Here is a 22,941-nt window from a genome sequence, read left to right on the forward strand (position 1 = left end):
AGAAGTATCAATAGAGTTTTGTGGCCAGAACAAATACACACATGAAGGAAGGTAGACGTTTTTTACGAAGTCATGGCTTTTATCAAAAGGATAGAAGAAAAAAAAAAGAACTCTGACAATTCATTGGTACTTTTACAAAATGAAAGGGTACATTTTTATAAGTTTTTAAAAAGATGCACATTGGGTATCTCACTTCTTAGCTTCAAACACAAACATTAATGCTTACTTGAATCGCTTAAAACAGTACACAATCTATAGAAGAATTTAATTTAGATATCTTTATATCTAAAGATAGTTGCTATTCAAAAAGAAAATAAAACACATTGATTTTATACATGTTTTCAACATATTTTTCTTCCTTTTTTGGTTTAATATTTCAGATTTAAGTCCTTCAAACTATAAAGTGGGAATATATAAAGTTTGCTTGTGTCTGGTTTCAAAGATGACCTTTTTTTTTTCTTCTCTTTCCTTTCTTTTTCTTTTCTTTTTTATGCACAAAATGTCTGCCAAGCCTGAAAATGATGCAGATCATGTTTCTATGTCTGTTAGGTGGCGCTTACCAAGCAGTCTGGCTCTGGTCAGGGATTTTTCAACTGCTCACTGTGGTGGAATTACAGCAGGGGGTTACGAATGAGGTTAGTGGGAGGGAGTCTTTGTCCCCGCTGCATTTAAAATTACATCTAATCTTATCAAGGCACTCGTCATTGTTTCTGGCGGCCAGGAGCAGGTACAGTACTGCTTTTGTTCACGTCAGTAGCTTTGCTGAATAAAGTTGAGGGAAAAGCCAAGACTAAATAATATTCTTTCAGGACCTCATGTGCTGATTGAAAAAATGCTTTGAAAGAGAATGAGAGAAAGGTGGGGGTGGGAAGAGAGACAGGTAAAGTCACAATAGAAAACTATCAATGTAGTAAGAAAAGAAGCAGAGACTTAAAGATTAGAAAAAACCTATTACAGAAAAAATTTTCTCAAAAATACTTTCTTATCCACTAAAATGTACTGGCTCATTTTCTTTGGCATAATATAATCATAAAATTCAGGAAAAATACTCTTCTGTTTGAGAGAAGTGAAAGCTAAATCATGACTACTTTTTTTTTTTTTTTAAATAGCACATAGCGACAAAGCATATTTTTCTCTTGCACAAATAAATATTCCTAAACCTTGTTTGTGCCAAGGGTCCCCCATTGATGTTCTTGTCCTTTTAATGTGCTAAAATATAAGTTGAATAGTCTTTGTCACAACTCTTGAAGTTGTGATAGACTTAAGACAAGTAGTAATAAATCCAAGTTCAAAAAACTTGTTCTGACCAGCTTTGAACAAAGCAGAGACACTATAATTCTAACAACCAGAACAATATAATTATCAGCAAGAAAAGAATCCCTCAGTTTTCTATGTGTCAATAAAGATCGCAAGTTAATTCAGACAGAAATAATTGGCATTAAGATTTACAAGAGATCCCATTATTTTAATTTGAAAATTAAGATGAAAAGTAGCTTGTTCAAACACGTTCAGTTTTAAAATCTGGTGAATTAACCTTGGTTACTCTTAGACATACTCTGGAAAATAAAGTTTTTACCCAAAATGACTGGTTGGGATATTTATCCTTTACAATTAAATTATGTCTATGACATAGCACATTTTCTGAAGCTCAAAAAATAATTTTCAGTGTGTACTTGCAGAATATTAAAAACCAAAATGATCGATTCTCCTGATCAATAACAATTCTATGGGAACTTTATTGTCTATGATTCTCATCATTTTAGCTTGAATGTATATAATTATAATATTCAATTTTAATACTATGATCAAGAAAGTACCTCAAGCTGTGTGTTATGGAGAGGTGTAAATATAACTTCTGATTAAACACTTTTTAGTGATATGCTCTTTCTCCATGTTGTACTTACTGTTAAACAGAAAACTGTTTGACCCTTTTCTAAATAGTGGTAGGAGAGAATGCAGACACAAAAACTACAGTTTAAGAGATGTTAAAATTGCAAAGGTATATTTCATATTTTGATAGATCACTGTAAGTAATATATGACTAAAATTAATATTCACATTATTTTCCACAGATTAAAATCAAATGTATACTAGTGAAAGTGTTTTAAAGTTATTCTGTATGTTTTTCAGCTGTCAGTTTATTCTTATATCCACTTAACGTGTAGATCATCATAGAATTATTTGATTAATAGCTGCCGTGTAATCATTGTGCTAAATTTCTGAAATGAATTATGATCATAATTGATATCATATGATAGTTTTCTTTAAATCAAATATTGTCAGATATTCTATATACATTTGCCATTTGATGGCATTTCAAGTACTCTATTAAAAATAGTAAAATATCATCTATTTAAATGGATCATTCTTTAATGTAAAATCTTATATAAACTACCTTTATGCATTTGCATTCATTTTGATTTTTCAGTTAAAAAACTTTATCGCATTTCATGATAAAAATCAAAAATCCCCTAGTGCTGTTGATGTTATATTTTATAATGTCTTTCTTCTGCTCTTAAAAACTTATATATTTCTGTAGTATTGAATATTGTTTCAATATTCACCATCACTGTTGCAATTCACAGAAGATATGAAATCATGATTGTTACTGCTTGCCATACTAAAGAACTTCTCACTGTAATTTTTTTAAATAAATGGAAAAGTGATTAGATACTAGGTTTTATTTGCTTACCAAATTCCAAATTATGTATTTATTTTTACCTTCCTTAACTCATGTCTGTAATTTTTATTGAATGAATTATATTTCACTCTCCCTGTTCCCCAAACTGATCTTATGCTTAGTGTTAACGATATGCTAGGGCGTTAGGTATAAGGCAGAAATGGCATAGACAGGGTTCCTAAAAATAAGAGATGGGGGAGAAATACACTTCTTCTGAATGTCATTAATTCTGCTCACTCACCAATTTGAATCATCTCATGCTTCTTTGTTCTTTTGTTCCTGAGATATCGCCTTTACTCCTCAATTATGTGTCATAAAGCTAGATTCACTGGATGGTCAAAACTGTTCTGGAAATTTATTATTACAACCAAGGAAAAGACAGGGAAATAAGTTCACTTCATTTTGTTTCCACCTCCAGCTCTACATAGAGTTGTTCGTGTATCTTCAACAATATGCAGTTATGCTATATTTCATTTAGAGATAGTTAAATCTGATCATCATCGATTTTGAAAATAAGCAAAACTGACACATAAGAAAATGAACTGCTTTTATTGTGAGCTATAGACAGTCAGTGATATCACCCTGAGTGCTAAATTAAACTCAGGTTTTAAGAGATATGCTAATTATTTGACTATCTTACAGTTTGGAGGAAAAAAAAAACTTCCAATTTTTTTTTTAAAGCCTCATGTCCTTCAAATTTCCTTAAATTATATGCTTGAAAGGGTAGCTAATTTTGGTTGTCTCCCTATTTACTGATTCCCATTAAACTTCTATCTCCTACAATAGGGAGCCATATTTTCACTGACTATTGCACTGGGGTCTCTATGCCATCAACAAGTGCCTCAAATGGTCATACTTAGAGCAAATCTGTCCTGTACATAGACACAACTCCGACACTGATTTTAGTGAAAATCACATATGTTCAAAGAATGTTCAAAATTATATATGACTTCTAAAGACTTTTTGACTTGCTTAGAGAAAAGCTTGGGCTTTTATTATTATTTAAATCATTAATAGTCAATGATGATGCTTTTATCGCATGCTACAAGTGCATTATCTACCTGCAGATTTTCTAAGGCTGTCAACTCTACCAGGGCCCTATCTCAGCCCTTGTCCCCTTAATTCCAAGCCAGTGAAGACCTTTGTGGTGTGCTGGGAGTTTTGCATGCCCAGCAACAGGCTCCTTCACAGTCTGCCTCCCTCAAATTCAAGAAGCTCAACAAGAGGGAAGTAAAATTGAGGAAACAGGAGTCAAGGCCCAGGGCCTCTACCAGTTTGGCCTTTGTGGCTCAATTAATATTATTTCAGTTACAGTGTGATGAAGTGGTTGAACAGTCTTTCAGAGATAGGCTGACCTAGAAATCTAGAATCTTCACTTCCCCACCCCCACGGAAAACTATAGTCTGAGTTCATATCAAACAATTCAGTTTTTTGTGTTTTTTTGCAATAAACCCCATTTATAAACTAAAAGTATGTATTCCAAGGAAATATAAAAATAACAAAAATTTTAAATTAAAAAATGTAGTGCTAATGCTCAGGCACACTATTAACAGGGTAAGTTACAATTCAAGCAGCCTATAACAAGTCCAAATTAGTAAATAGCTATGTCATTGTAAAGGATGTTGTCAGACAAAAATAATTTGTCATTCTGATATCAGGAGATGAAATGTCAAGCACTCATAACTTGACAGTCTGCGGCCTTAGGTGGAGAGAGAAAGTTTTACATTCTTCATTAGCATTAGTTTTAGTTAACTAGGAAATTTCCTAATATGAAAAATACTAACGGGAATGACAGATAAAATGTCATCAAACTCAGCCAATATTCTGTGACATAGCAACTATGTAATGCAAGGAGTTTATTTCAAAAGACTCCTACTTGTAGATCTAATATTTCATTTATTGTAAGATTTTTCTTGCTGCAATAGACTTTCTTGTTACAGATCCTTAAAACAAGTTTAATACATTTTCAGATACAGACCTCTATTTTCCAAGGAAACCAGATTCCACAATATTTATATATTTTAGATAAATTTGAGTCCTGGTGAGTTGAAAATATAAGCTGTGCATTTCTTCTCTTTTCGGTACACATAGTGTTTTATCAGACCAACCTTCCATTAATTCTGTTCAGTTTCACTATATCGGCATAATCAAAACAAATATGTTATGTGATTTCAAAGCACTGAAAGTTAAATTATTTCTCCATTATTACAACACTGCATCTTTATGTAGTAATGTTTATAAGATGGATGTGCCACCGCAAGCTGGTTTGATCCTGCCAAATAGGCTGAAGTAGCTGTGGTAGATGGTCTGTTCTGACATGGCTGAAAGAGAAGACAGTGTGAAGGTGTTTCATGCTTAAGTGGAAGATCCAACCACTACAAAGTTGCAACTGCTTCCCAGCATGCAAATCTTGGCATAATCAACTCCAAATTCTATTTTCAATCTGAGAACAATTAAGGGAGAAACAAGTACTTTTTAGTCGGATGAAAGTGAAGTGGGGGCTTTGGGAATCATGGGTTTATTCTGGTATATGCTTGTAAATCCCTGGAGCAGCGTGATGGGAGGTAGAAAAATGCTTAACACATGCAAGATAGATTTATCAGAGGAATTATTTGCTTTTTCCCTTCCTAGATAGAAACCAATTTTGCGTTGGTTCCTTTTCATTCTTGTTTTCCTCTGGATTGCTTCCCATACCATTTTACAAAATGTTTCATCTTACTGATCGGAAGTTGCTGATCTATGTTGGAAAGAAATTTTCCTTGTGATAGATACAGCCATGTACTTTTTGCCCTGGAGACAGATACTAGGTTTCTGCCTATGCTCCAGATGAATTTTGTTACTGATTCTAGGTTCTTAGGCTCTCTGTGCAACAGAAATTGACAAGAGGCCAACAGAAATCTCAGACAAGGTTTATTAGGGTTTATGCTGGAGCACAAGAGAAAACAGCACAAAAGGGAAAGTTCTCCAGCTTGCTCCCCCAACGAAGTTGTTGGGGACATTACACAGGGCAATGAGAGGGAGCGCTTGACATTAACTGGGGTGATTCCTTTCTTCCTGGTTATGAGGCCTGTGCATGCGCAGTAAATGCCAAGGTCCTGTGCAGGCTCAGTAGGCTCAAGATGGCAGTACTGCTCACTCCGGCCACCACTGGAAGGTTGTATAGGGGTCATTTGGGGTTGTGTGTGCCTGCAGGTGTGGTGGTCAATTGCCTTGGGGAAGTTTGTAATTGAAAAGTTGCTTCTCCGGACTTCCAAAAGTAGCTGAACTGGATAGTGCGGGACCCAACGGTTAAGGGGGTGGCGGTGAGCCCCATCCCTATTCTGTCTCAAATTCAGGGGGATTGTGATGAATTGAAGTAGCCTGTTTGATGCTTTGGCTTCTACCCTTCAGCAAGCAACCCAGTCTCTGGCTCCTTCACAAAACAATCTTTGCAGAAGCTACAGTATAAAACGTTCTGGGGAAGCTTCCTCATGATCCAAAAGAGTTTGATTGCCTGCTTTTTAAATCTCCTAATTTTGTATAAATTAGACTCTTTCTGAAGGAAATAAATTTCCCTTTCCTTAACCCCCAAACTTATAATAAAAGGTTTCTTTTTCAGTCCAAAATAAAATGTGTGTAAAATTTCAAGGTCATCTAAACATTACCAAAATTATATTCTGCAAAATAACTATTAATAGTTGACTAGCTAGATATTGAAAATGCTGTTCCTCCTCTGTCTCCCACACATACATTCCTCACAGCATTTAACACACTATCAACTGGTTTGAAGTCGTTGAAGCATTCTGAAGTTTGGTATAAGTGCTTGAAGAGGCTTAGCAAAAAATAATAGAAATACATTTCAGTTGTTGTGATTTGGAAGAATATATCTTTCTTCCCCTGAGGGCTTAATGAGCACTGCAACTCTCCACCTGATGTTTAAAAATGCATTGACAGCTTTCCTAACATTCCCTAATCAGCTTTGATTTCTTAGTAATTTAATTGGTAGAGTTACTATATTTGAAAAAGGTTAAAAGAATCACTTAGAAGGATTTTTCCCTCCTTTCTTTCCATCTTGAAAATAAAAGGCATGGAAATTGATAATATACTCAGTTCCGATAGCTTTTAATATCCACCCACCAAAGTGTACACTAGAGAGAAATACCAAAAAGGGAAAAAAAATTAAAAGTCTGGTTTTATCATGTTAAAACTTTATCATTTATTCTGTTTTGGCATGTACTAGGTAGTAGCCAGGAACTTTCAGAGTACAGACAGGGAAGCTGAAGCTGAGGCCCTGAACAGTCTTCCCCATAGCATTTGTTCCAGGAATGCTATTAGACTGATGCAAAAGTTATTATGGTTTAAAAAGTTAAAAGCAATTGCAAAAATCGCTATTACTTTTGCACCAACCCAATAAGATGTTGCAGTTTTGCTGTGCAAGTATCTGAAACAAATGAAACTGTGTTGATTTATCTTGAGACAGTAACCTTCAAATGAGACTAAGTTTGCCCTACGTGGAGAAACAGTGAACCACAGGATCTGAAATCCAGTATGTGGCTCATAGGCAGCCATTCCTTTCTCCACCTAACAGCTTCTGACCATTTCTGAACAATGTATCATGGAAATATGAGTATGTAACAAACTTTAATGGCAAATGAGAAATACACCGTCCACTTTCTTGAAAAACTTAAAAAGATACAATGAATTTGTTGCTGATGCATTTTTTTCTAGATGGTAACTGAGATGTCATAGCACAGTGGATGGATACATACTTGGGAAATTTTTCTCAAATAGCTAAACTTGGCCAAGCTATATCTGATTTCAGATCACCTCTAGGCAGATTTCCAGGAGGAAGAATTAATCTCAAGTAGTATCTGCTTCAGGACCAAAGGGCTACTGTATTATGTCAAAGATCTGTGTTTGAATTCTGGCTCTGCCATTAATTTACTCAGCAAATATTTATTGAAAGGCTACTATCTTCAGGCATGATAGTTATCACTGGGTATACAACAGTGAATATGACAGTCCTTGTCTTTGTCCTGTGGACTTTAGTCTATTAAAAAAAAAGTCAAGATGAAAAAATGGGCAATTTTAATATAAGGTAACAAAAGCTATGACTTGATGGAGAAGTGTAGTATATATAAGCCCCTGGGAGGAGTACCTGGGTTAGTTTTCTATGGCTGCTGTAAGAGATTGCTACAATTTACTAGCTAAAAACAACAGATTTATTATATTACAATTCTGGAGATCAGAAATCTAAAATGCATCTCACTGAGCTAAAATTAAGCTGTCAGCAGGGCTTCGTTCCTTCTGGAAGTTCTAGGGGAAAATCCATCCCCTTGCCTTTTTCAGTTTCTACAGGCTGCTTGCATTCTTTACCCTGTGGTCCCTTCCCTTCTTCAAAGCCCATCAATGGCCAGTGGAATCTTTTTCATGCCTCATCTTTGCCACTGATTCTCCTAACTCTATGTCACTTATAAGCATCCTTACGATTATGTTGTGTCTACCTAGATAATTTAGAATAGTCTCTCCATCTCAAGGCCACCTGCTTAGCAGCATTTATTCCATCTGCAACCTTAATTCCCCCTTGCCAGGTAACAGAACATATTCCTAAGTTCTAGGAATGAGGACTAGAAAATGGACATCTTTGAGGGCCATTATTCTGCCTATCGTAAGCACCTACCTAGATTCGGTGAGGAGGCGGGGAAGATAAAGTCTGAGAAAAGGCTTCTCAGAGGATAGTAATATGAGATAAACCTTGAAGGGTAAGTAGAATTTAGGTAGATAAAGGCAAGACTTAGCAGGGCTAGGGGTGGGCTGCTGTGTTTGGATGATAGGAGCAGTACGTGTGAGGACCCGGGTGGGGGTGGGGGATGTGAACATGGTCCCTGGGAAGAAGTGAATAAATTGAGTATGGCTTAAGCAGAGATTTGTGTGGCTAAGAGGATGTCTGGCAAGAGACAACCCAATGATTAAGCAGTTATGTAAGATCTTGGAAAAGATAGTAAAAGTTTAGGAATATGTTACTGGAATCCAGACAGGTTGTGGGGAGGGGAGCAGTTAATGGAATAGAGAGAAAATGTTAGTTGTAGAAGCCTCAAATAGAAGGACAAAGACAATAATCCTAGGCAACTCTGAATGGAGGAAACCATAGCAATGTGACCGACACCCTCCTTTCAAAATGAATTAATTACAACTTTGATTAGTGCTATGAAAGAAAAGTATAAAGTGCCAAAAGAGTACAGATAATGAGCCCTAAACTTAGCTATAGGTCAGTGAAAACAAGAAGTATTTAAGCTGAGAACTGAATAAGTAAGAAATTACTAGGTGAGGGGAGAGGGACTTCCAGGCATAGAGAACAATAAATACATAGGCCCTGTGTGTTTGGGGAGGGAACAGACTGGTGTTCCAGAAGCCAAAATACCTGTGTCTTAGTGAGAGAGAAGACAGAACAGGAGAGACAGACAAGTCAAGGCTGGTGAGGTATGGGGGTGGGGGTCGGGGGCGGAGTCACAGAGCTCTGCAGGGTCTGTTACCGAGTGGAAACTTCATCCTGAGAGCAGAGAGATGCTACTCATAGTTTAACCAAAAGAGTGGCATGATCAAATGATCTCTTTATAGAGATCATCTGGCTGCAGTGTAAAGACTGTATCCAACAGGGTACAAATAACCTATCTATGAGAGAGCATAGTGGCTTGCTTGGATGGAAATACTGTACACATCAGAAAAAAGAAGCTATTACCACTAGAAGCAAAAACTGACTACAATTGGTTCTGCCTTCCAGAGAAGAGGCATAATTCATCCCTAGGGAGATGGCTTTTTTTTTTTTTTTTTTTTTTTAGAAAATGCCTTCAAGGTACAAGTTGTTTCCTTCAGTTGAGAAAGTTAGGTCCCTGACCTAGATTGTCTGGAGTGGGTGGGTAGTGTAAGATTAAATAAATAAGTCACAGGGAAGTAACGAACAGCATAAAGAATATAGTCAGTAATAACTTTGTATGGTGACAGAAGGTAACTAGACTTATTGTGGTGATCACTTCATAATGTATATAAACATTGAATCACTGTGTTGTGCATTTGAAATTAATATAATAGTGTAAGTCTGTTGTACTTCAATTAAAAATAAAGAAGCTGCACTGTTACCCTGCATAATAAAGAGAAGAATTTGGCTTTGCTGCAGGCAGCCTAAGAGAGGGGCCTGGGAATAAAAAGAAAGAGAAGTTGCCAGGAAGATCTAGGAAAAAAAGAAAGAGGGCTCCTGGCACATAGCTAGAGGATGGAGCTTACAAGGGCACACAGCCATGAAAACTTCTCATGGAGGGGGATGGCTGACAAATTACTCGGAACGTTGATATGTGTACCTGACATTAAAGTTGAAGTGTTTTTTAGACCTGTAATTACTTTCCGCAACCCTCAAATCTGTAGTAAAAGGCTGCCACTCACATGAGCTTCAGTTTGTGGCTCTAGAGTGCAGGAAAGAGGGCCAGCACCCCACATTGGGTCAGCACAGGAAGGAGCACCCACAGACATGAATTGTGGCAATCAGGGGTTAGCAACAGCAGAAATGTGCACAGATGCGCACTCGCGTACGCGTAGAAAAATCCCAGATTGGGGGGGATTCCGGGCTTCCCACAATTGAGTTCAAGACACTTGATTTAGATAGTAAAGATGACCATAGGAAGCTTGCAGCTACGAAAGGAGGAAACATCTGGATTGTGGTTGTTTATATTTGAGGTCACAACTAAACATGAAAAGGTTTGATGGCTATTACTATTTTAATGTTCACTCTGAACCAAGCAAAGTCCTGACAGTATTTTTTAGAAATTACCCATTGGGGTTATTTTTGCAGATGTAACTAAGAGTTACTGAATAAACAATATTTTTTAGAAATTACCCATCGGGGTTATTTTTGCAGATGTAACTAAGAGTTACTGAATAAACAAATATACTAAAGTTTCAAGTGTTACATAATATACAAAAATGAAATCTAATATTTTCTTTATCAGAAATGCTCAACTGTCAAAATTGCATCAGTATGCTGCAATGAGCTGTGCTGTGACATTGCTCCTGCTGTAATGATTTTGTATGGTGACAGAAGGTAACTAGACTTATTGTGGCGATCACTTCATGCAAAGTGATTTTCCAGCAAATCCTGGCTAAAATGACCAGAAAAATCTGTCCTTTATAGACTAAGACTGTCACAGAAATGGCAACAAGAATAAGTATAACCAAGCAAGAAGCCTCATATCATGTGGTCTTTATTAAAATACTGAAACACAGGAAAACTTTTAACAAAACATTTTTATTCCAGGGACTTGCCCAAGCATTTTTCTTTTTTTAGATTTCTAATTCAGTTGAGTTTACAGAAGGATTTCATCTGTTTTTGCAGATTCGCTGGTTATGATGAGGGCGTTACGAGGCCAGCTGTTACCAAGAAATTTCATGAGCATCTGCAATAAAATATGCACACAAAACATGTTTTGTGTGGAACATTTTGATAAACCTACATAGTCCTAGCTATCCAGATAAATCATAGCAAAATTTTTAAATTAAAAAAAAAAAAACTTATGTAGTTAATTTTGAGAAAGGCAGAATCTCCCCTCCCTCCATTTTGTTAGGTATGGCTTGCTAAGAAGTCCATATTCATGAAAAATGTTAACTCTTAACTTCATTATGTTTTCTGTTCACCTGGGATTATTTAGGAACTTTTACAGACAGTATTAAACTCAAAGTTAAAGAACTATAAATGGTGTTTTTCTGCGAGTACTGTCTTCTTTCATTTTCCTTTAGTTATTTATATTTCAAAATGCTCAGCTCAATAATGATAGAGGTTTTCATAAGAAAGCAGGTTTCCATGACATCAGCTCTCCAAAAGGCACAAATAAATTATTTTGCAAGATAATATTATTTTTGCTTTTGCCATTCCACCTACTCAATTCCATCCGAACCAGAACTTGTAGTGGGTCCGATAGTCAGCAGTTGACTCCCATCGACAAGGTGGGAATGACCAGGGATAGTCCTGTGCCCATACATTCATGGCAATGCTGTGTTGTAGGTGCTTTTGTTTGATAAACATAAATTCACATGTTGCTTTTTTTAGCAAGAATCTATTCTGCTGTAAAATTTGTCACACCACAAATTCTGTTGCTGTCATTTTCCAATTACTAACAGGCCAAAAGAAGTATTCACAATAAAGGGATTCTGTTTTCCAAAAAAATTGTTGTCTATTACACTGTGGAGAGTTGCTTTTCTTAATCCTCATGTATTATCAATTTAGTCCAAGAAGGTTAAAATTATCTTTCTTAATTTCTGCATATTAGTTTGTTATGGAATTCTTGCAAAAGACTGTTATACACCGTCATCCTTTTGTAAAAGAATAAAAATATCAAAATTAGAACCAATTTACCTCATGATAACTATCAGGTGTTTAGCACACTGAGCTGGTTCAACATCATGCTAAGCACTGTCAATTCGTTATCTCATTACAGGTAACCCCCGTATAACACGGCACTTCTAGATCACGGTTTCGCTCTAACACGGTTTGAGAATTAGAGAACTCCCCGAACAACACGGAGTGTAATAAGAGCTTTTAAGAGCAAAAAGTATCTCATTCGAAATTAGGGAAATCCCCAACATAATACGGAGCGTAATAAAAGCTTTTAAGAGCAAAAGATATCTCATTTGAAATTTTTCATTTGAGTGTGGATGTCGTATCAGATTTGACTGCAGAATTTTAAAATTTATTAGAATTTTAAATCCAGTTTGTTCATGGAGTATCAAGTTCAGAGGATGAAGATACCTTGTCAAAAAGAAAACGCCCTTGGTTAATGGTGCTTAGTAGTGATGATGAAGAAAACATTATTTAATACATATTAATATTTTATACTTTTGGTGAAAATTGCTTTAATAAAGATATTTCTCTTAATTATAAAAATATAATAGTATGTGTGTTTTTTAATTTTTGGAATCTAATATGCTTTTTTGTACTAATTCTTTGTTTCGTATAACACGGATTCGCCTAATGCGGCATTTTTAAGGAACCTAACACCTGTGTTATAGGGGGGTTACCTTTAATTCTCACAAGAATTCAAAGTAGTTAACTAGCATTATTTATAGATCAATGGTTCTCAAACTTGAGTGTGCTTCAGAATTATCTGGAATGCTTATTAAAATATTGGCTGCACTCCACCCCCAAAGTTTCTAATTCAGTGGGTCTTGTGTCAGGCCTGAGAATTTGCATTATGAAAAGGTTCCCAGGTGCTACTGATGCTGCTGGTATATGGACCACATTTTGAAATCCACTGTTATAGACAAGGTTTCAGAAGACTATGGTCCAAGGGCCAAATCTAGGAAATGGGGCTTTTTCTTGTTTGGTCCGAAAGCTAAGATTGGTTTTAGTTTTAAATAGAAAAGAAATTTTAAAGAAATTTTGTGACACATAAAAATCAGTTAACAGTCAAATTTCAGTATCCATAATTAAAGTTTTATTGGAACACAGCATGCTCATTCATATATGTGTTGTCTAGCTTCTTTCACGCTACAATGGCAGCGTTGAGTACTGATGGAAGAGACAGCACGGCCCACAAAGACTAAAATACTTACTCTCCGGTCCTTCAGAGAAACAAATTATCAATCCCTGTCATAGAAGGAAGCAAGATCTAAAAATATTTTAGTTAGCAGGTGGTAGTGTTGGGATTTATATCCAGATCAAACTTCTGAACCCATATTCCTAACGATTTTTAAAAGATGTAGAAATTCACTCTTTTTAATGTAACTTATTTGAGTTAGTGATGTTAACAATGTCTGGCACTTTTTCATTATTTCAGCAATTGTTCTCTTTCAAAAATTTTTTCATTCTCCCCAAACCCCATCTTCCTTCTCTGTGGTCCTCTCATCCTTGTTCCATTAGAATGACTTCTTTGTCTTTTTTATCCAGAGGAATATTTGCGTGGAAAGAAGCTATGTGATTTACCTGAAGTTGGTTTAGGTTTATTCCTGTTCAGAAATTAGTTTGTTGCTTCCACTGCATACTTAGGATAAATAGAAGAGCATACATTTCATAAAACGTCTCCCACATTATTTCCACATTTCAGAGTAATAACTTGTGATGGGAAAAGCAGAAAGGCTTCTGAAGTTCAGCCTGGATTATGTAGAAATAAAAAATGAAGTAATAATGATGACCTCATAGGTTCAGGCAACAGGGGTTGACTGATGCGGTTAACTTCTCTGAAGGCAGAGCAGGGCAACACATTTCACAGGGATATTATCCACCAGAGTAAGAGTAGTGTCAGCAGTCAGAACTCCTAAACTATCACCCACCCTGTCAGCACCAAGCTATTCAAAATGGCATAATTTAGCTTGAGACCTTTTTCCAATTCACCATTTCAATTTTCTTTGTTTTGAGAGAGGGGAAAAAAGAAACTCAAAGCATTATGTAACACGCATAGACAATGATTTGGGAAACACGCTAAGATTTCAGTGAAGAAAATGTCTGTATGCTATATAAAGTACATAGCTTTTTAAGAGCATAATCAAGTTTATCTACTTTTCGTCAAGAATATTTGACCACCTCTGCTAAATTTCTTTTTTAAAAATTAAGCATTTTATACATAAATAATTGAAATAAGATGGAATTAGATGAGAGAGTCTATACGCAAATAGATGTGTGGGCCTGTTGATATTTCTATTAACTAGTAAAGATTTAATAGAAATGGGAAATTTTTCTTTGCCAAGCAATTCATTGAAGGTCTTAATTAATTTCAGTAAAAACCTCACAGTTCAAGTCGAATTATATCACTTTCAGTTTCAAGCCTAGTAATTATTAGCTATTTTGTTAATTAATATTTTCAAGATTGCGGCACTAATTATCTACAGATTTTTAAGGTGGTATTTAAGAATATAAGTCCAAAAGAGATAATGTATTCCCACTGATATTTAGGCTAGTTGCCAACTTGTCTCCCTTCTGACAATGCTGGCTTTGAACCAGGAATAAAGAAAGAAACAGCTGACATTTGGAAAATAAAACTTTATACTCCACCAATATTTTAAATAATAGCTACAAAAAGCAGAAATAGGCACTAATTTTTAAAATTCAGTATACATATATGGTTATTGTTCTATAAATAATATTTTACTTTTTAAAATGAAATTCACCCAAAATCATAGTTCTTTACAAGCTAAGGAATCTTACCAGCTTTTTAAATACAGCAATAATGATTCTTTCTGTTAATAAATAGTAGTTATGCTTATTAAAACGTAAACATGAATGGCAAAATGTTGGCGGTTGTTTAAGCCAGGTGATGGATACATGGGGTTTATTGTACTTTCTACTTGGTTATGTTTGGAAAGTCTCATCATGAAAAGGTGTTTTTGTTTTGTTTTTTAAAGAAAAAACAAACATAAGAGCTCATGTTTCTATTCTGATGGAGCTATTAAAGAGATTGAATTAATTTTAAGTTCAATAAATCTTTAGAAGACCTAACTAATGACATGACTCAAGCATTTACTTCTGAAGTTCTTATTCTGAAATGTTAGTGAAAGAATTACTGAAGTGCAGGTCCAAAATACAGTTATTCAAGGTAAAATAGAACTTAGACAAACATCATAATTTTTGAAAAACTGAAAGCTCTGATTCAATGCTAGTGTGTTTTGGATAAGTCATAATACTACAGAATATTGAAACCTAATGAGAAAAAGAAAAAAAATTACCTGGTCAAATTTTACTGATGCACTAACAACTTCTTTTTTAAACTCTTCTAGCTTTGCTGCTGTGTTCCATTGTGAAGTTTCTCTCTTAAGGAGGTGAGCTATAAAAGTAAATAAGAAGTCTCCATCTGAGCTATATGGTAGGACTATGCCTAACCCATTAAAATAAGCCCTGGGAATCTTCAGTGGGGTTAGAACTTTAATGTCTTTTACCTGTGTCAAATTTGTTGCAAGTCCCCAATGTCAAAATTATAGGCCCCCAAACCTATGTCAGCAAATGTTTGCAATTTCGTACCTACACCAAACTAAATCACACAAGTATCAGAATTGATTAATTTGAGGAATAGTTAATAGAGCTGTCAGTGAACAATAAAATGACCAGGAGGTAAAGGTACCAACTGGAAAGAGAAGAACCAAAGAACATAATTATTGCTCAACCTATGTATAATAGCAACTGGTGATGAAAAGTGAGTGCAACCAACAGAAACTTTTTAAATACCAATAACACTTAGGCTATACCTTATTATCTACAGGTAAATCAACAGTGCATCAGAGCCATATTTTGATTTCCAACAGACAAGTCATTTATTTGATATGCTAAGTAACTTTTCTGAGTGATTCTATAGATTGAGAGCTCAAATTGGTCAATGCAGATCAAAGAGATCTCTAAAAGAGAAAGAGTGGAGAGAGAGTGCTTATATGTTAAGAAGAATCCTGGTGGTAGAACAAGCTTAAATCCTGATTTTTGATGTATTATGTAAAAAAGCTCATTTGTAACTGAATGTTGCCTCCTGGTCCTTCACCAAAGCATCCTTATCATATCCTGCATTTCTCTTTCCTCTTAGTTTCATGGACCTACCAGCAGTGTAAAGGACAAAGGAGCAATGACTATACAAGCCCATAAGCAAGCAAATAACAGAGGTAGGTACACACATTTTCCACTTGATTCCCTTTTATCAAGTGTGTGAAGGCTCACATCTTTATTGCTGGCTCATGATTTGGTAAAAAGTGGTAAGTACCAAACCAAGTTAAAAATAATATACCCCCAAAAAGCATTCTGCTGAGAGAATTCCTAGCATGAAAGAGAAGAGAAGTGAATGGGCTGATGTGACATACCCTTAATGTCCCTCTTCTGTGGGAGACTTCTCCCTGGCAGCCTTATAATTCCACTCCTCCTCCCATGAGAAGGAAGGGACGTTCCATAGAAACAGGAATTTTTGCCTGTTTTCCTTCAATACTGTATTCTTAAAACCTAGCACATAGTAGGTACTTAACAAGTATTTATTGAGTAAAAGAAAGAATATGTATTCTTAATATTCCTGAGATGATAGAGTGATGCTAGTGTGAGATTCCACCCCATGTTATGTTTCCAGTAGTTTGAAATTCCAATCTATATTACATCTTCCCTTAAAGGTTAGACTTCCCATTTCAGTTTCTTCTAGCAATATACTACTTAAAGGATATACAGAAATAAAATACTTACAATGAACAAGGGAACCATTTTCCTTTTGTGACTATAAAATACAGTCAGCAAATAATTGAGGTAACTATCTTAAATTACACTTCATCTGAGATACTCCATTAGCATCTAATGATGAATGTTGTTTTTTTGTCTAGTATATATCCCGACTTGGTTTTCTCAAGCCAGCTTCCTTCCGCTAGCTGGCATTCTTTATTGGCAAGGTGGGGATGGGAAGAAGTGAAGGGGTTAAATTTTTGGAAATACTTTTTTCCAAGAACTTCTACTTAGCAGCACAATTATTATGGTTACATTCTTCCAGGATAACTTCCCCAGTGGCTGATTTTCTTCTTGATGGATTATAAACTTGTCCTCGACATAATTTTGGTATTCCTTTGATGATCCTTGTTTAGCTGAATCTGCTACCTAACAGATGCTTGAATCCCAAAGGACTACAGTATTTCCTGTGGTTTCAAATTCCTGAGCAGTTGATCTAGCAATTCTTATTTTATTCTGGCTTTCCTACCATCCTAGGAAGTCAGTAGCAGATGCTCATTAGAGTTTATTCTCCATTCTCATACAGTTAATCCCTGTGGGACCCAAGAGCAACAGCTTTTCTTTTTTCACTCCCTGGTTTGTCATCCCTTTGGTGTGTGTGTGTTGTTGTTGTTGTTGTTTTTTTTTCTATAGTCAAAATTTCCTTTCATCTACCTTTGAATATTCCATTTAAAAAAAGGATAAAAGAGATGTCTAACAAAATGACACATATGCAATAAATTTTGAAATGAGAAAAATAAAATATAAAATATAAATTCTTAGTTTCATTAGCTGTATTTATATATGGATCCACTTACTAATTTAGTCTATACAAATGTAAACACAAGATGGAGCAAGAGCAGTATTGCATGAACAGCCAGATTCTCAACAGCTATAGTATTTGCACTGGGCTCAGTGGTGCAGGGTAACTAACTAGTGCATGGAATTAAACACCTGGAAGGAACTATCAAATCTCAAAAGAAAACATTCGAGTTCACAATATACCTGAATTCACTGTGGCAAACATATGCCTTAAACTTTAATTGACTTTGAATTCTAAAATAAAAGTTTTTCAAAGTTTTACTCTAAACCTTTAAGCAATTAATAGTTCATTTTAATAAATTTTGGTGTTATAAAGAAATATACTATCTATTTGTGGACTACAATACTCTGAATGGAAATGAATTCTGACACTATATAAAAGGTTATACAATCAATGGAATTAGTCTACACATCTTCCAATACACTAGCAAGAAGAACCAAAAACTTAAATGATTAAAATTAATCAAATATTTTATAAAGGTAAACAGAGGAAACAGAGGAGGAGGGGGCAGGGAAGAGGTGTGAACTAAAGACCCAAAACTGGCTAATGCCTATAGCAGGGAAAAATATGCCTATAGCAGGGAAAAATAATCAGGGATATAATTGTATTTCTAATTAATTAATAAAGTATTTTGCTGAAGGGAATTTCTTTCCTTAAATTTATTTCCTTTCAAATGAGGTGGTTCAACTAGCTGATTTCTAAGATCCTGTATTTCAGTGTCCCCAATATTAGTATTGACAATAACTGCAGGTGTATAAATAACACACAATCTAGTAGTTACAAGGTCTTTCCTTTCCTAATGAAGTTGGGGTTAACCAATATTTCCACACAGTAACAACTGTTAATCAACATGTAACACCTTTTTTGAGAATAAAAAAGATTAACAAAAGTAGAAATTATTAGTAGACCATCTCCATTAATGTATGTATTAGTGAGTGTTTGAACTTCATTTGAAATAGCAATACAACAACTCTTGTAACCATTTATTCAGCCCTTACACTGTGCCAGGCATAGTGCCAGCCATTGGATTTAGAGCAGTATATAGGAAAACTAAATGTTTTACTATAAGGAGCAGGGATAGGAGACACAGGCAATAAATGAAGATGTAACTAAATAATTTCAGGTATTGATAAGTGCTAAATACAAAAAAAAAAAATGTAGAGTAACACGCTAGAGAGTAAATTGGAGAGTTGCTTTCATTGGGGAACTTACGATGACTTCTCTGAAAAAGCAATATTTACTCCTGAATATTAACAACTGAAGGAATGAGAAGTAGGCAGTCCTAACAAACCTGGGAATGACCTTCCAAGCATGTGGTAAGATCTCCTAGATAGGAACACATGTGGCATATGTGACAGACAGAACAAAGACCAGAATGCTAGAGCAGAATCAATGAAGGACAGAAAGGTCGGAGGTGAGATCTGTCAGATAGCCAAGGGCGAGATCATGAGGTTTGTGAGGCATTTGGACATACATGTAATGGTAATGGTAAGCCATTCCAGGGCTTCAAGCGTGGTATAACATGGTTAGTGCTTTCAGAAGATCATTTTAGCTGCTAGGTGGGAGTGGACTGCAGCAGGGCAAGTCTGGAGGTAAAGAGACCAGTTAGTTGATGATTGTGGTTGACAGGCAAATGACGATCGTGCCTTGGACTGGTATTGTATCAGTAGAAATGGTGGGAAGTAGGCAGATCAAGGGTAGAGGTGACTGAATTTACTGAAGTTTGCGGTGTGAGACAAAAAAAGAATCAACAATGACTCCTAGGATTTTGGTCTGAGCAACTAGACAGAAGATGGTGCCATTTACTGAGATGAAAAAGGTTTAGAGGGACTGTCAATAGTTCTGTCTTAGTCATGTTTAGGCTGTGATGTTTATTAGACATCCAGGTTTGAGGTCAGAAGTTAGGTATGTGATTCCGGAATTTAAGAGAAAGGTCTGAGGCTAGTGATTGAAATCTGAGTCTTATCAGAATCTGCCCAGCCTTGAGCTAGTTTATGAAATTCTGATGAGACTACCTGTACTTTCCTAGAACAAGAATCTGCTAGAGGAAGTGGCCAATGAGGTAGCAAGAAAACCAAAATTAGATCAATGGATATCCCAGAACCGAAGAAGGAAAAATTATTTCAAGAAACAAGGAGAGGTCAACCCCTGAAAATACTGTAAAGATACTAAGACTAGTGAGACTTAGATAAGTTTTAGGTCACTGATGATGATGAAAGTACTAGTTCTCATAAAAGCCAGGTGAAATATGAATTACTATGTCTCATTTTACAGATGAAAACCTAGCCTTGGGGAGGCTTAGCCCTGACTAACTTCCCATAATCTTTCTGACCTTAAAGACTGTGCTTTTATCTGTGATAGTACAGCTGCCTCAAGTCACCTTTAGAAGCAAGTACAGTTAACTAGTATTGAAAATCTACTCCATATACATAATAGACTTTAGTTTTCTTTATTTACTATATTGATTAGGAATATAGTTAATTCTTTAGTCAGTAACTGCATACATTAAAAGAGAATATTGTAATTATCACAAGTCTCTAGTCTCAGAAGGGAGATAGAGCTCTAAGTACCTGGAAAACATCAATTGAGGGTGCTAAATGTCTAAAGAAAATCTTGTGGCATTTAAAAAAAGAAAAAAGATAAAGAAAAAAAAAAATTTTCGAAGCAGGTCTCCAAAAATACAAAATCCATTGTGTTTCTTTAAAAAAGAAAAGAGTACTTTCTTTATCCCCTGATTGCTTTGTACATAGAGTAATACTGCTGAACTCTAAAAAATTCATCTGGAAGCACATCTTTAAAGTATTCATTTTTATCCTACTGTTCCTAGATATGTACTGAGCAGTAGGAGTTTTCTTCATGCCTGGTGCTCTCTTAGAGTAAAAAGGGGAATTCTGTCCACTTTTTACATTTCTATGCTCATTTTTTTCCTAAAATTTCAAAAGCTAAGTACACAACTAAGAATAAGAATAGAGTTATGAAAGTTGTTTTTTGTTATTTTTTTGGCTTGAAAAGTCTATACTGAATTTAAATAGATGATAAATTTTTACTGATCTGAACATCTGAGCTTTATTATTAGTATCTATGTATATTTAAGAATTAAGAAACCAAATTTTCAGTATATTTTCAAGATTATTTTAATCACACCAGAAAAAAACAATGCGAAAGAATCTAAAAATAGCATTCACTTTGTAAAATTGTGAAAGGCTTACCTGATTCAAACTCTCACCCAAGTTGAAGAAAAAATCAGTGTATATTAAAATTATGAAGTGTGTTCTCAGTCATTTACCATTTAACAACCATTTACTGTTAAATAATCAGTATCCTTATTTTCTAGTTCAGAAATTGGTTTATCCATTGTTAAGACTTATACATCAGGTTTTGTTGATCTTAGATAGTAGTTGGCTAGGAAGAAGGAATGCCCAAATCCTGCTTCTTCCTCTCTTCAGTAGCTTCCATGGTAAATGAGACACACAGAGTCATTTTATTTCTAATCATAACTGTACCGTTATGACCAGTACAGAGGCCTCTGACTCCCTTGAGCCTAATCTGCGGTTTATAGAGACCTCTTCCCTTTCGCTGAACCAGAAACCTGCCCATCAGTCAGCTGCCAGGGTCTTAGCACACGTGGGAGGAGCAGAGAAAGGGCAGGTCCCACAGTGGACAGGCACACTGGTAGGGGAACTTCCTGCATCAGCTTCATGCAAGGAGAGAACAGGAGAGCCAGGCGGTGGCTCCCTCCCCCACCGTTGGTCAGTGATCTGGTGCCCTATGAAACACAGCTCAATCAGGGGCAGGAAAGGGATAGAGTTAGAGTAGTGTTGTAGTTCTTCCTTTCTGCAGTGAAAGAAGAGGAAGGGAGAGGAGTTTACCCTCCCACACCTCATTCATGATTAACCCAGCCACAATTGCTCTCCTGCTTCTATGCTCAGTCTGTGCCCTCCACCCAGAATGCCCAGCCCCAGCACAACATTTGCAAATTCCATCTGTCTTTCAAAGTCTAGGTAAATTCCTAGACTCTCTAAAGTTAGCATCAGAGAAAGAATTCTGTTCCCTGAATATCCCCTTCTTGGGGTTCTCACTGTTCTCACCACTGTCACCATACCCCTGACACTAGGATTGCATCAATTTCCCTTTACAGCTCTTGCTCAAGTGTGGACAAAATTCTTCTTTTGGCTACTACTAACACACTGGCTAACATTTGCACAAGTGCTTTACTGAATATTACAAGAAAATGAAATAGACATAAAAACTTGAAATTAGTTGGCTTACAAAAACCTAAAGTGTCTTCATTTGAGCTCTGAAAAGCTGGCATGCATTAGTAGTCACCTGGACAGCATCCCATATCTCCCAGCCCTTTGTCTACTCTATATGGCTGGTGCCATCTTAACCTTGACCACCAGGAAACTGTCCTCTAAGATACGTTAGTTTGTATGAGGGCTGAAACACTCAAATTCCTCTTTGTCTGGCGCTCACCTAAGGATTGCCATCAGTTGTGGTCTCCAGATACATGTATTCCATTGGTAAATGATGCTGGGAATGACTTTGTCGATCTGTGGGACATTAAATACATCCAGGAGCTGTCCCTAGCACAGGTCTAATAGTATAGTAGTCCGAATAGGCTAAGGTAGGCTGTGGTCAAAAAAATAAGTAAATAAATCTCTGTGGTTTAACACAAAACGATTTATTCTAAATCTCATTCACTCGAAGTCCTCTGTGGGTCTGGGAGTTCTCCACAGGTGTTCCCATCCAGGGGCTGATTCAAGGACCTCTCCTCTCTCAGCTCCAATTCCAGCCTCATTGTCCAAACTAAGCAGTGGCTGGGATGAGGAGGCAGGCAAAGCATGAGCGTAGAAACCAGAAACCATGCTGATGCTGCCTACCTTCCGGGTCCCTGTGAGCAAAGGAGCAGCAAAATCAAGTCCCCAGGAAGGATCTAAAGAGAGCAGTTCCTGGGAAGAGCTTGTTAATCTATTAGATATAAAGTGACACCTCATTGTTATTTCATTTTAATTTATTTACTTGGGTTGTTTTAATATATTTGTGAAGTATTTGGTCGTGTTCTTTGCCCGTGCCTGTTTTCTGCTGTCTCACTTTGCTGTCCTTTATTATATTGCCCAAACCAAAAATGAACAGTAGGGGAAATTTTTGAAAAAAACAAAACAAACCTATTCTTATATACTATTGGTGAAATGTATATTTTTGCTACCTTTTGGAAAGTAATCTGAAAAAGCCTATTAAAATTAAAAATATAACTGCACTTCCATA

At 36.0% G+C, this 22,941-nt stretch overlaps 1 long non-coding RNA gene across 1 annotated transcript in view; it reads left to right on the plus strand.

The window, feature by feature from the left end:
* The first annotated feature begins 619 nt into the window (after positions 1–619).
* LOC109449691 (uncharacterized) overlaps positions 620–22,941 on the plus strand; it is a 33,578-nt gene continuing 11,256 nt past the window's right edge. The window contains exons 1-3 of the long non-coding RNA XR_012495154.1: positions 620–727; positions 15,413–15,454; positions 16,204–16,279. This is a non-coding gene — a long non-coding RNA (uncharacterized LOC109449691). The remainder of the gene's footprint in view (positions 728–15,412; positions 15,455–16,203; positions 16,280–22,941) is intronic.

The sequence above is a fragment of the Rhinolophus sinicus genome, linkage group LG03 (genome assembly GCF_036562045.2).
Source record: "Rhinolophus sinicus isolate RSC01 linkage group LG03, ASM3656204v1, whole genome shotgun sequence".
NCBI classification, from domain to species: domain Eukaryota; kingdom Metazoa; phylum Chordata; class Mammalia; order Chiroptera; family Rhinolophidae; genus Rhinolophus; species Rhinolophus sinicus.